General features: G+C 38.8%; 1 pseudogene; it reads left to right on the plus strand.

Moving 5' to 3' along the window:
- The first annotated feature begins 6,902 nt into the window (after window positions 1-6,902).
- LOC101392139 (ER membrane protein complex subunit 2 pseudogene) lies at window positions 6,903-7,731 on the plus strand (annotated as a pseudogene).
- The last annotated feature ends 4,595 nt before the right edge of the window (window positions 7,732-12,326 follow it).

The following is a 12,326-nucleotide window of genomic DNA, read 5'->3' on the forward strand; positions in this document are numbered from 1 at the left end:
CCCAAGGTTTGGGAAGTTCTCAGATATTATTTCTTTGAACAAGTTCTCTGCTCCTTTTTCCCTCTCTTGTCCCTCTGGAATACCTATAATCCTTATGTTGGATTTCCTAATTGAGTCAGATATTTTTCAGAGAATTTCTTCATTTCTTTTTAGTCTTAGTTCTCTTTCCTCCTCCATCTGGAGCACTTCTGCATTGCTGTCCTCAATATTCCTAATTCTTTCCTCCATATTGTCAGCTCTGGTGCTTAAGGCTTCCAGATTTGTCTTTATTTCCTTTATTGTGTTTTTCATCTCTAAGATTTCTGATTTTTTTTTTATAGTTTCAATCTCTTTTGTGAAGAAACTCCTGATTTCACTGAATTGTATATCTGTGTTTTCTTGTATTTCATTAAGCTTTTTTATAATGGCTATTTTGAATTCTCTGTCATTAAGGTTATACATTTCTGTGCTTTCCGGGTTGACTTCTGGGTGCTTGTCATTGTCTTTTTGGTCTGGAGATTTAATATATTTTTGCATGTTGCCTGTTGGTGTTGGCTTACCTTTCTGTATAGTGAAAATATATGGTTGCAGTTTTTTTGCTGATGCTGGGTGGGGGTCAAGGGCTCTGTATTCTGGCCCGCCTCAATCCTTGGGCACTCTTGTCAGCCCCTAGCTGATCTGCAGTGTGGCTGAGTGGAGGCTGCTGGGGGGGAAGCATGGAAACAGCTGGAGCTGGAGTACAGCTAGGCTGAAGCAGCTGGGGCTCGGGTGCGGGTGGGTTGAAGCAGCTGCAGCTGAAGTGCCACTGGGCCAAAGAAGGTGGAACTGGAGTGCACTGGGCTGAAGAAGGAGGAGCTCGTGTGCCACTGGGCTGAAGAAGCTGGAACGGGAGTGTGCTGGGCCAAAGAAGGGAGAGCTGGAGCACCACTGGGCCAAAGAAGCCAGAACTTGAGTGCGCTGGGCCAAAGAAGGTGGAACTGGAGTGTGCTGGGCTGAAGAAGGAGGAACTGGAGTGCCGCTGGGCCAAAGAAGCTGGAACTGGAGTGCAGTGGGCCAAAGTTGCTGGCGCCAAGTCAGCTGGAGCCTGCACACAGGCCAAGCTGAAGCAGCTCCTTCCACTTACTCTGGAGATTCCAGCACCTCAGTCCTTGGGTGTACGGCTGCCTGGGTGCCTCAGACATCCCCTGTGTTGTGTGAATAGCTTCTGTTGGAATATGAATGTCCTTTTGTTGTGTCTTAGAGGGGGAGAGTTCAATGGGGAAAGCTCACTCCGCCATGATGCTGATATCACTCCCCTGATTTTAATTCTTTTGGGTATATACCCAGAAGTGGAATTGCTGGATTGTATGGTAATTCTAGTTTTAATTTTTGAGAAACTGCCATACTATTTTGGTTAGTAACTACACTATTTTAGATTCCAACCAACAGTGCACAAGAGTTGCAATTTTTCTACATCCTTGTCATTTTTTGAGTTTTTAAAATTTTGGTAATATCCATCCTAATTGGTGTGAAGTGGTATCTCACGGTGGGTTTGATTTGCATTCCCCTAATAATTAGTCATGTTGACAACATCTTTTCATGTGCTTATTGGCCATTTGCATATCTTCTTTGGAGAAATGCCTATTCATGTCCTTTGCCCATTTTTTAATTGGGTTGTTTGTTTTTCGTTGCTGAGTTTTAGGAGTTCTCTATATATTCTCGATATTCTTTCCTTATTAGATATATGATTTGCAAATATTTTCTCCTTTTCTGTGGGTTGCCGTTTTACTCTGCTGATAGAGTCCTTTGATGCACAAAAGTTTTTATTTTGATGAATCCCAATTTATCTATTTTTTCTTTTGTTGCCTGTGCCTTTGGTGTCAAATACAAGAAATCATTGCCAAATCCAGTGTCATGAAGCTTTTCCCCATACGTTTTATTCTAAGAATTTTATAGCTTTTGCTTTTACATTTAGGTCTTTGATCCATTTTGAGTTAATTTTTATATACAGTGTTAAATAAGAGTCCAAATTCATTCTGTTGCAGGTGGATACCCATTTTCCCCAGAAACATTTGTTGAAGACTGTCCTTTCAACCATTGAATGATCTTGGCATCCTTGTTGAAAATCATTTGACTATATATGCAAGAGTTTATTTCTGGGCTCTCTATTCTATTCCATTGGTCTATATATCTGTCTTTATGCCAATATCACACTGTTTTGATTACTGTAGCTTTGTAGTAAGTTTTGAAATCAGGAAGTGTGAGTTTTCCAACTTTGTTCTTCTTTTTCAGGATTGTTTTTGCTATTCAGGATCCCTTGAGATTCCACACGAATTTTAGGATGGATTTTTCTATTTTTGCAAAAAATGTTGAGATTTTGATAGAGATTGCATTGGATCTGTAGATCATTTTGGGTAGTACAGACATCTTAGCAATATTAAGTCTTTCAATTCAGGAATATGAGCCATTTTTTCATTTACTTATGTCTTCTTTAATTTCTTTCAGCAATGTTTTGTAGTTTTTATGGTACAAGGCCTTCACTTCCTTAGTTAGTTAATTCCCAAGTATTTTATACTTTTTGAGGCAAATGGAATTGTTTTAATTTCCTTTTTCAATTGTTCATTGTTAGGTTATAGAAACACAACTGATTTTTGCATGATGATTTTGTATCCTGCCACTTTGCTGAATTTGTTTATTAGATCTAATAGCTATTTTGTGTGTGGAATCTTTAGAGTCTTCTACATATAAGATTATGTCATCTGTGAACAGAGATAATTTTATTTCTTTCTTTCCAATTTGGATGCCTTTTAGCTCCCTGCCTTCTTATCCCAAGATTCCTCTGAGGGATTCTCTGCACTCTCCAAAGATGTGGCAAAGGCCCTTCCTTAGAGAAGACCTTGCCTTATAACAACCATTCTCTAGGACATTCTCCTGTGGTGAGCTCTGATGAGAATGAGATTGTCCTTGAAAATTCTCACTGTTTCACTGTCGTTTTAGCAAGAGAAGTTCTTGTCTTGCACTACATGTCCCTCCTCTAGGCTGCTATAATATCCAAAGGTTAGGACAGTTGCCACATCCTGATAAAGTATCTGTTTTTAAGCACTTATTTCCTACCAATTTGAGGTCCTCAAGGAAAACTTGACTGACCTTTGTGCCTCCAGGACCCAGCATGGGGTCAGGAAAATTAATTACTCAATAAACATCCACAAGAGAAAGTGTATAAAACCCTTTGTAAACTGAAAGTACAGAAGAATATAATTATTGCTATTTCTTTACATGCAATGGTCTTTTTTCCTTAGCTCCTCCTGATCCTAAAGAGAAGAACCATTAAGGTAAAATTCTCCAACACTTCTTCAAGCATTTTTCATTCCTTCTAATCCAACACTTCTATGGTGGGCATCTACTGTGAGGACAGCCCTAAGGTCGAGTTCTGGGGTGTGCGGCAGAGCTTCATGGTTACATCCTCCTCCTCTTGGCGTTGATGCTTCCCAGCAGTATAGATGACCCCTGGGTTCATCTTGTGGACCTCCTTGAGCAGGTGTACAATTTCATTGTGGGGTAAGTTACTCTCCCAGTCCTCGCTGCTCAGTATCAGGTTGATCCTTAAGGAGATGGATGTTGTTGTAGACATCCCTTAGTTTCCCCTCCAGCTTTCTGATCCTAGCCTGAAGACTGTCCTCATTCTCATCTCCTTTGGCTACCAAGACAGCACCATCAGCTTATCCTTCTACATGTTGTTCTCATTCTCTAAACCTGCAGACACTCTTCCAACTACTCTCTCAGCTATGTGTTCTCAGGGCATAGGCTAAGCGCAATGTTTATTCAGCAAACACATACACTAGGGACTACAGCCTGGTTTTGGCTACAATTCCTAATGGCCTCTTTAACACACACCTCAGTTCATCAGAGAATACTGGAGCAGGAAAGAAGTGTCAAGCACACAAGACAAGGCCAAGGCCAGACTGATTCAGCTGACAAAAATACAACGAGCCACTTTTAGATTCAGTTTATTACTTATATAGTGAAAGGAAGAGTAGCCAAATATGCCAGCTTCTTGGGCCATTGTCTTACACACCAAAAAGTATAGTACCCAAACAAAAGGGACTGATGACTGCAATATGAATTGTAGAATACCCATTGCTGAGGAGCCAATTCTAGACTGTAGCCAAATGGTTTTATAGTCTCAGTCATACCTTGAGCAGCGCAGGCAGAAAGCATTAATTCTCATCAAAATTTGGTAGGTGTTGATAGCCTATCTCATGACAGCCTATCAGGGAAATTAGGGAGGTGAGTGGGATCTTCAAGGCAACTTCTCACAAGCCTCCATCCTCTTGTGTTACAGAGGATGAAAAGGCATTCTGCCAAGACTCAGATTAGCTGCAATTCAAGCCTTTGCCTGTGTGGCCTATGTGAATATATACAAGGTCTCCAGGGCATCATGGTGGGGCTGTTCCTTTATAGGAAACTTGGAAGACTAGAAAAATTAAGGACAATAATGTAATTTTATAGAGGAAGAAACTGAGACTTGTAAAGATTAAGAAACTGGCTAGAGCTCCTGCAGCTTGTTGGTGGCAGAGCTACCTTTACAAATTTGGGAGCCTCGAGACTCCCAGGTCGGTGCTCTTTGCACTGTGCCACACAGTCTCCTAAGAGAATGTTTGGGGCCTGTGAAAAAATAATGATCTTCTCACTTTTAAGACAAAAAATCGGAAGATTCTTGCCCAGGAAAAATATATTCTCATGGATTCTATAGGTCTATTTTTTATGCTCAGTCAGCTTTCAATCCCTAGCTGTTGAAATTGGACCAAGGAACATGCAAGTAATAATTAACATTCATCACAATTACAATGTATTTAGTAATTATCTGTATAATGTTTGGCTGTTAGAAGATAATCTTTATGTGAGTAGGGACTGTCTTATTCCCCCTATATCCCCACTACACAAGTCCCTGCCACATACAACAGTCAATAAATACTTGTTGAATGAATGAATAAAAGTCATTATAAGCAACTATTTTTTTTTGTATTTTATTTTTTTACTTTTTTTGTGTGTGTATGAGGAAGATCGGCCCTGAGCTAACATCTGCCAAGCCTCCTCTTTTTGCTGAGGAAGACTGGCCCTGGGCTAACGTCCATGCCCATCTTCCTCCACTTTTTATGGGACACCACCACAGCATGGCCTGACAAGCGGTACGTTGGTGCGTACCCGGGATCCGAACCAGTGAACCCCGGGCCACCGCAGCGGAATGTGCGCACTTAACCGCTTGTGCCACTGGGCCAGCCCCAAAAGCAACTAATTTTTACCAATATTTCTTAGATCCAAGAGTATTCCTCACCAAATCCTTTAGTGGGCTGGATTGAAGCAATAAAACCATGGATTTGGAAAAGACATTATTGGATTTGAATACCAGATCCACCACTTAACTAAATATGCAATAGTAGACAAATTCTTTAATCTCTTTGAGCCTCATTATCCTATGTTACAAAAGGGAGAATATAATATTACATATAGAGCTTTTGGATGATTTTAAATGTGTGTGTGTGTCTGTGTGTGTATATATATATATATATATATATATATATATATATATACACACACACACATAAAGAGAGACAGAGACAGACTACTAAGCTCAGTGTCTGAGAAATCACTCAATTAATGTGAATTCCTCATCCTCCAATCCTTGGTGCACTGGCTTTAGATCTAGGGATCACTTACACCAAAATCACATAAGAACTTGTTAAGAACATCTGGGCATAGGGATAGGGCACAGGAATCTTCCTTTTTTTTCCACAAATTTCCTAGGTAATTCTTATATAACCACTGAAGAAGCAAAGTAAATAGCTAGTTCAAAATCTGAAGAATCATCTCATGGATGATCAGTGATCAGCTCAGCCCCTAAATTATGTTTCTCAGGATTCCAAAGTCTCAGAACAGGGAGTACAGTGATTGGTGTGACATCAAGGAAAAATGTTTTGAAACATAGGAATTGGGAACAGAATAACTAGGACAGGGTTTCTCAATAAGGGAGAAGAGAGGACAAGTATTGAAACAATATTGGGGTGGAGGAGAGAGAGAAAGAGGTGTGTGTATCGTTTCAGAAAGGATATTCAATACTATAATTTTATGGTTAGGAAAAAACTCCACTATTTTTGTGACACAGACTGTAGAAAGCAAAGCTCAATGATAACTCCTTGACAGGTAGGGCTGTGCATTAGGGAGATTCTATATTTTGCACTATCAGAGATTCTCAAGACCATGGGAAAGATTGGTGTTTCAGGTCAGTAACTCTGGGAAATAAAGGAAATAATCCATCATAATATCTTTATATGGTTCAATTGTAGGTTTGAATGTGGGAACAAAGCTGCATTTTACTTGCCCAAAATATCACACACCTAAGTTTGTTTAGAGTTCAAGCCAGGCAAGCCATTTTGTGATGATTCAGGATAAAAGGACTGGCATTAAGAATGGTGACATGAAACAAAAATGATCACAAGATTATAATTTTCAAAGTACATGGTACAGGGAAAAGGGATGATGGTTTTGTGCACCGAGAGTCCAGGGTTCTAGCATTACTTCTGCCATAGATTATTGTGCAAGTTTGATCAAGTCACTTTTCCTCTGTGGGCCTCAATTTTCTCAGCTACAAAATGAGGATAGTGTGTGGATGACCACAAAGTTTCTTTTAATTCCAGCATTATCTTGTGGTTTGATGAAGTTTAAACAATTCATGTCAGGCAGTGAGACAACAGGGCATGAATTCAAGGTAGAACACTGCCAATGCTGTGCACCAACAAAAAGACATCTTCATGATGATTAAATTTTCAATAACTGGCCCTTGGCACTGAAAGAACAAATGGGTCTCCTCACCCTCTCACATAGCAAGCACTAGATTCTGGAAAGATGGCAACGGTCTCAGAGTTTATGATGTCATTTGGGAAGAAATGTGAGATAAAATGAGAAAAAGGAAAGAAGAAAGTTCCTGAAATAGTCATCATATGGTAGAAGTTGAAGAGTAAATTAATGAACATACTTCTAAGCTTGGAGATGATATTTGGATAATATGTGAACAGGTGATGATATCAGTCCTAGGCTATAGTCAGTATGCCTTGGCATTGTTTTACCTTCAGCAGTTGAAGTTTCTGGCAGTCACAGGGTCAATCAAAATCTGAAGCCATGGAAAGATACAATGATGCTATACCGCTGTGTGACCCTATTTTAGAAGATCCAACTGATACCACTGCAAGAAAACATAAGACTGACATTGAAAACGCCCCAGGGGAAATGTGGAAACTGCTCAGGATTAACATGAATGAGTATTTAGAACAGTTTCTTGGGAACCAAGAAGCATGGCATGAACTTCCAGAATTGTATGTCAATGAACACAACTACGCAAAAAAAGCCTTTTGTTTAGAGGAGCATATAGTGACAAATCCACACAACACTTACATTGTCAGATCTAGGATGCTGAAGTTAAATATAAACAATGTAGACTTGAAAATCTTGACCTTTCAGTAAAGTATTTTGCACAGGCATTGAAACTACTCAACAAAAACATGAGAACTTTGTTGGGCTTAAGTGCATGCAAGTCATATTGTTTCTGCTCCAAAAGCAAGCACAAAAATGGAAAAGAACAACATGAAATATGTTCCTTGGGCAGCTAGTCAAATAAACAGAGTTTATCAGTTTGCAGGTTGAAATAAGAAGGAAACTAAATACTCTGTTTAACCAGTTGAAAATATGTTGGATACATTGTGGATCACTAAGTCTTAAATTTTCAAAAGCTCTTGCACATTAGATTTCACAACTGTTCAGTTGAATTTATTGGCCTGTAATTTACTACATGCCTAATGCTATTTATACCAAATCTCTGCTAATGAGGAAGGTGTGTGTGTGTGTGTGCGCGTGTGACAGAGAGAGAGAAAATAAATGATTTAACACCACTATATCTGTACGTCCCCAAGTATGCATGCTGTCAAACTCCCTATGTCAGCAAGGATGACTTATAACTTAATGCCTTAAATGGTATAAGTCTCAGAGTAATCACTGGTCAAATTACTATTAATTTGTTTTGTGTATACTTCTATAGAGAATTTCACTCTTAGCCATGCTAAGATTATTGGTTATGATACAGAATTATCCAGAGCCATTCAGTCTCATCACACACAGTGAGTTTTGCTTTTCCCTCACACAAAGCCCTTCTACAAACTACAGATTAGAAATGGAGATTTATGAAAGAAGCAACAAAAAGGCCTTAGTAAAAGACTGTATCTAGTATTCTTAACTATTAATAGTACAGCAAATAGACTCATGGGTACAACTTCCCAGTGTAACCTAACATCATCACCTCAGATGGACATTTGTCAGACTGTACAAGTACTGCAACAGGATTTCCAGGACCCTTACCCAAAAGCAGAGGACATTGTGGGAGTAGATTATTTACCTCAAGATCAATAAAACATGAATTAATTATTAGGGCTAAATAGACCAAAAGAACTAATCAAATTGTGGTTAAAGTTCTGTTTTTACTGGGCATATGAGAAAACCCCTTTTCTTTTTAATATACTGACTCCTCAGTTTAACAGGGTCTATGTGTACAAACTGGAATGAAACATTGTTTAAATGACATTTTGTGTCAACTGAGTTTTTGGGTTAGTGAAAAAACATCCTGTGGAAATCTTAATATAGATTGTAAACTAATCATCAAGATTGAAGAATAATGATTCTATGGAAAATAATACCTATTGGCCTATGAAACTATTCAGCACAATATAAGAATGATTAAACATAATGCAAAGTGCCTCTATGAAATTTCTTTACTTTTCATGATCTTGTAGTTACTTACAAATATTCAGTGAGAATCCTTACTCTTTCTACCAGAATATAATTTAGATATATCATAGTACAACCACAACCATGCCAAAAATCTTGTTAAATTTGGTGTGCAAGCCCACTATTATGGAATAACAAACATACTTCACTATAGATATGATGCCTACAAAGTCCTCTCAGGAAAATGGCCTCTTACCTGGTGTATGGTTTATAGAATCCCAGACTTACAGATACCAAAAGATGTCCCTTCCTAAGTCCAGCAACATAAACAAATATAGGGATCTTAGGGAAAAAGGACCCATACAGTTTTAGATGCAGCAGGTAAATCCTGGTAAAGGCAGTCTGGATGATTACTATTTCTTGATCTCAGTAAAGCTGATAAGAGGATAAAATAATTCTTGCACCCCTCCCCCCAAATAAATTGTAACCCTAGAGGCTTTACAAAGCTTCCAGAAAGAAGTTAACTCTCGGCCTTAGTATCTATTTATAATAATATATTTTAACAAGAATGTTTATGGGTATTAGTCAATACTTCTTTTTCAGCTATGAAAATAAAACTTGTCAAATAAAATAAAATTCAAAATAGTGGTACTGAATCAGAAAATTGCTAAGCACTTAGGTGAATAAAACCACGCCTTACGGGTGTAAATTTGACTAACAGCGGAACTAGGGTAGTAAAATTGACATTTTGCATTGCCGCCATTATGAATAAACATGTACACCATGCTCAACAGTCAAGAAAATAAACGCATTTAAAACCTGAGGTAAGCAAAAAATAACAAGGTCATCCTATTTAGCTCTGGTCCCTCCAACAGATAAAAACTTAAATGTTTCCTGTAAGCCCGTTTCTCTAACAGAAACAATCTCATTATTCTTTCCACACTTACTAGCTGCTATCCTTCTATGTAATACAGTTTTCCCTCTTCCATCTTTTCTTTAAGTATACTACATGGGTTATACTACATGTGTATATATACATGTATATTACATGGATTCCTTTCTTATTCAATATGTTATAATACAATAGAGTCATTATTCTTTTGATGCTCCAATAGTCTCCAATTTGACCAGGGGACCTCTTAAAGCTGGCGTCTGTGCCTTCTGACATGTCCCTATTAATCTTCGGGCACAATAAGATGTTCCAGGCTCACCTTGCACTTTTACTTCCTCAACCCCAAGTCAGGCATTTCTATAAGGACTCCTAGTTTCTTTTAGTGGGAAATGGTATTTAGAAACCAAGCAGTAGATGCACTCATTGATGATGGGGTATCATTGCTTCTAAACTTTATCAGTGGGTATGATGAGTTGATATGGATATCTCTAATTCCAATCCAACTCAGCAGGATTCTTCCTCAACTTTTCCCATTTCATATTTTTGTCCTCCTCTTAAACTGATAGCTTTGGTTCCTGACAATATCAACGCATTTACTAATTTGATCTATCCGACAATACACACAAAACAGTTTCAGAATTATTGTACCAATTCCACTACCAACAATAAACTACTAAGTAAAGTTCAAGATATCCTTAGGATATACCCCACTATGGGTGTACAAACACTGCCTTCAAAATTTACTTGAATTAATTATATTCTATGTGGTTATTTTACCATTTGATATATAGTAAATTCATTTGTTCTGGTTTTATTTTTCAGGTTTAAGGTTAGCGTTTTCATTTTTTGAATATGTAAAACATTGATATGGTTTAAAAAAAAAACTATATTAAGATACACTTAGAAAAGCCTCTCCCTTCTCTATATCTTAGACTCCATGCCCATGCACCCCTAGATAAAAACATTTTCATTATGTTTTTATCTGCAAAACAACCTGTCTTGACATGAGTACAGCCATGTTTGGCCGCTCCATTGACCTACAGCCACCAGCACAAAAAGAAATATAAAAGATGCTTTCTGTGTGCTGGGAACTGGCCCTTCTCCCATGGAGATAGTTGCAATGTGTAAAAATTTCAAGGCCCTTCAGGTGCCGCAGCCCGGGGCAGACTGGCCATCTGTGCTGGGCTGGGACGATAACCAGGGTAAACAATGCATGTACACAACCGCCAGGCTGGGACGATAGCCAGGAGACTCAGTGCACGTATGCCACTGATAACCGTTTTGTGCCTGGGAACACTGAATGCTTGCTCTGAAAAAAACTCTGTAACTGCTTACTTTGGGAATTATTGATGCTACAAAAAACTGCTGGAGACTGAGGCCTGGTGATATTTCCACCTGTGGAAGGGACACTTTGCCCAGGACGTGTGATCCCCACCCAGCCGTGTTGATTGAAAGGACTCTCCTGGCAGTGGGGCATGGATGTTGTGAGTAATTGATTTGTTGTGAAGTAATTAATTTGTTGTGAATAATTGATCTGATGTGTTCTGTTTTCAGTCAACCTGGTGTTTCTCTTTCCAGTTGATTTGTGTCATTTCCCTTCAGTCGATGTGGATGTTTTCCCTTTCCAGTCCATCTGATGTTTTTCCCCTGCATTATAAGATCTATTCGAATCTGCTGCTATCTCAAGAGATGAGGATGTTTTCCCTTTCCAGTCGAGCTGATGTTTTTCCCTCTTAATATTTGACCTATTTGGATCTGTTTCTGGACTATCGCCTTTACTATCCTCTGTATAATAAAATATACCTTCAGTCCATTTGTTTGGAGTGGAAAGTTTCTTTTACGCTCTGATGGAATCCCCCGAACCTCTGGTAACACAACCATATCTTTTTCTCCTTTTCCTTACACAAGAAATAGCATACTGTATATATATTCTTTTGTACCTTGTTTTTTTTTTTCACATAAAAATACATCCTGGCAGTAACTCCATATTGGTTCACAGAAATATTCCTCATATTAATGGCTACAAAGTACTCCATTGTGTGTAGGTAAGACTTGGTCATTCTTAAACATGGTTCTTCAGGTGGTTTTGAGAGCCATTTAGAGGAGAGTAAGAGGATGGGGATAGATCTCAGAAGAACTCACCTGTAGAATGCTGCCCAGCTCAATGGCCAAACCTCCTTCCTCTGCCCCAATTGGCACCAACTGCCACAATTGGAGTGAAGCTCCAGCTTTACCCCTGGGATCTTCTCAGAATTCTCTCCCCAAAGAGGCTCTCCTTCCCCCTTCCCAATTACATTGTTTCTGCACTGATATCTGAAGCATCTTTCTTTTATTTTTTCTTATTTTCTTCCTTTGTTTTTAAAATAAGGAACACACGGATATATTCTCTGTGTAATTACATGATAAAAAAATGTATAGGGAAAAAATTCAATTCTTCTCCCTACACTAACTTCCCTAAGTGTATAACCACTGTTAACAGGATATAAACTACAGTCCTGACTCATTTATAATTCTCCAATGAATCTGATTAGTGTACTTCAGTCTAAGGGGTAAAACTTTTCTCCTCTCTTCTTTCCCACACGGTGAGTCTAAGACCCCTCTCTACTCAAGAGTTACAATCCAGACGCTCAGAGGTTGGGTTGTGCACAGACGGTGGCGGGAGAGCTTGGGCCGAGTCACTGGGCCACCGGACGCTTTGAAAATT

Source organism: Ceratotherium simum, chromosome 2 (assembly GCF_057802395.1).
Source record: "Ceratotherium simum simum isolate JZ-2026a chromosome 2, ASM5780239v1, whole genome shotgun sequence".
Lineage (NCBI taxonomy): Eukaryota > Metazoa > Chordata > Mammalia > Perissodactyla > Rhinocerotidae > Ceratotherium > Ceratotherium simum.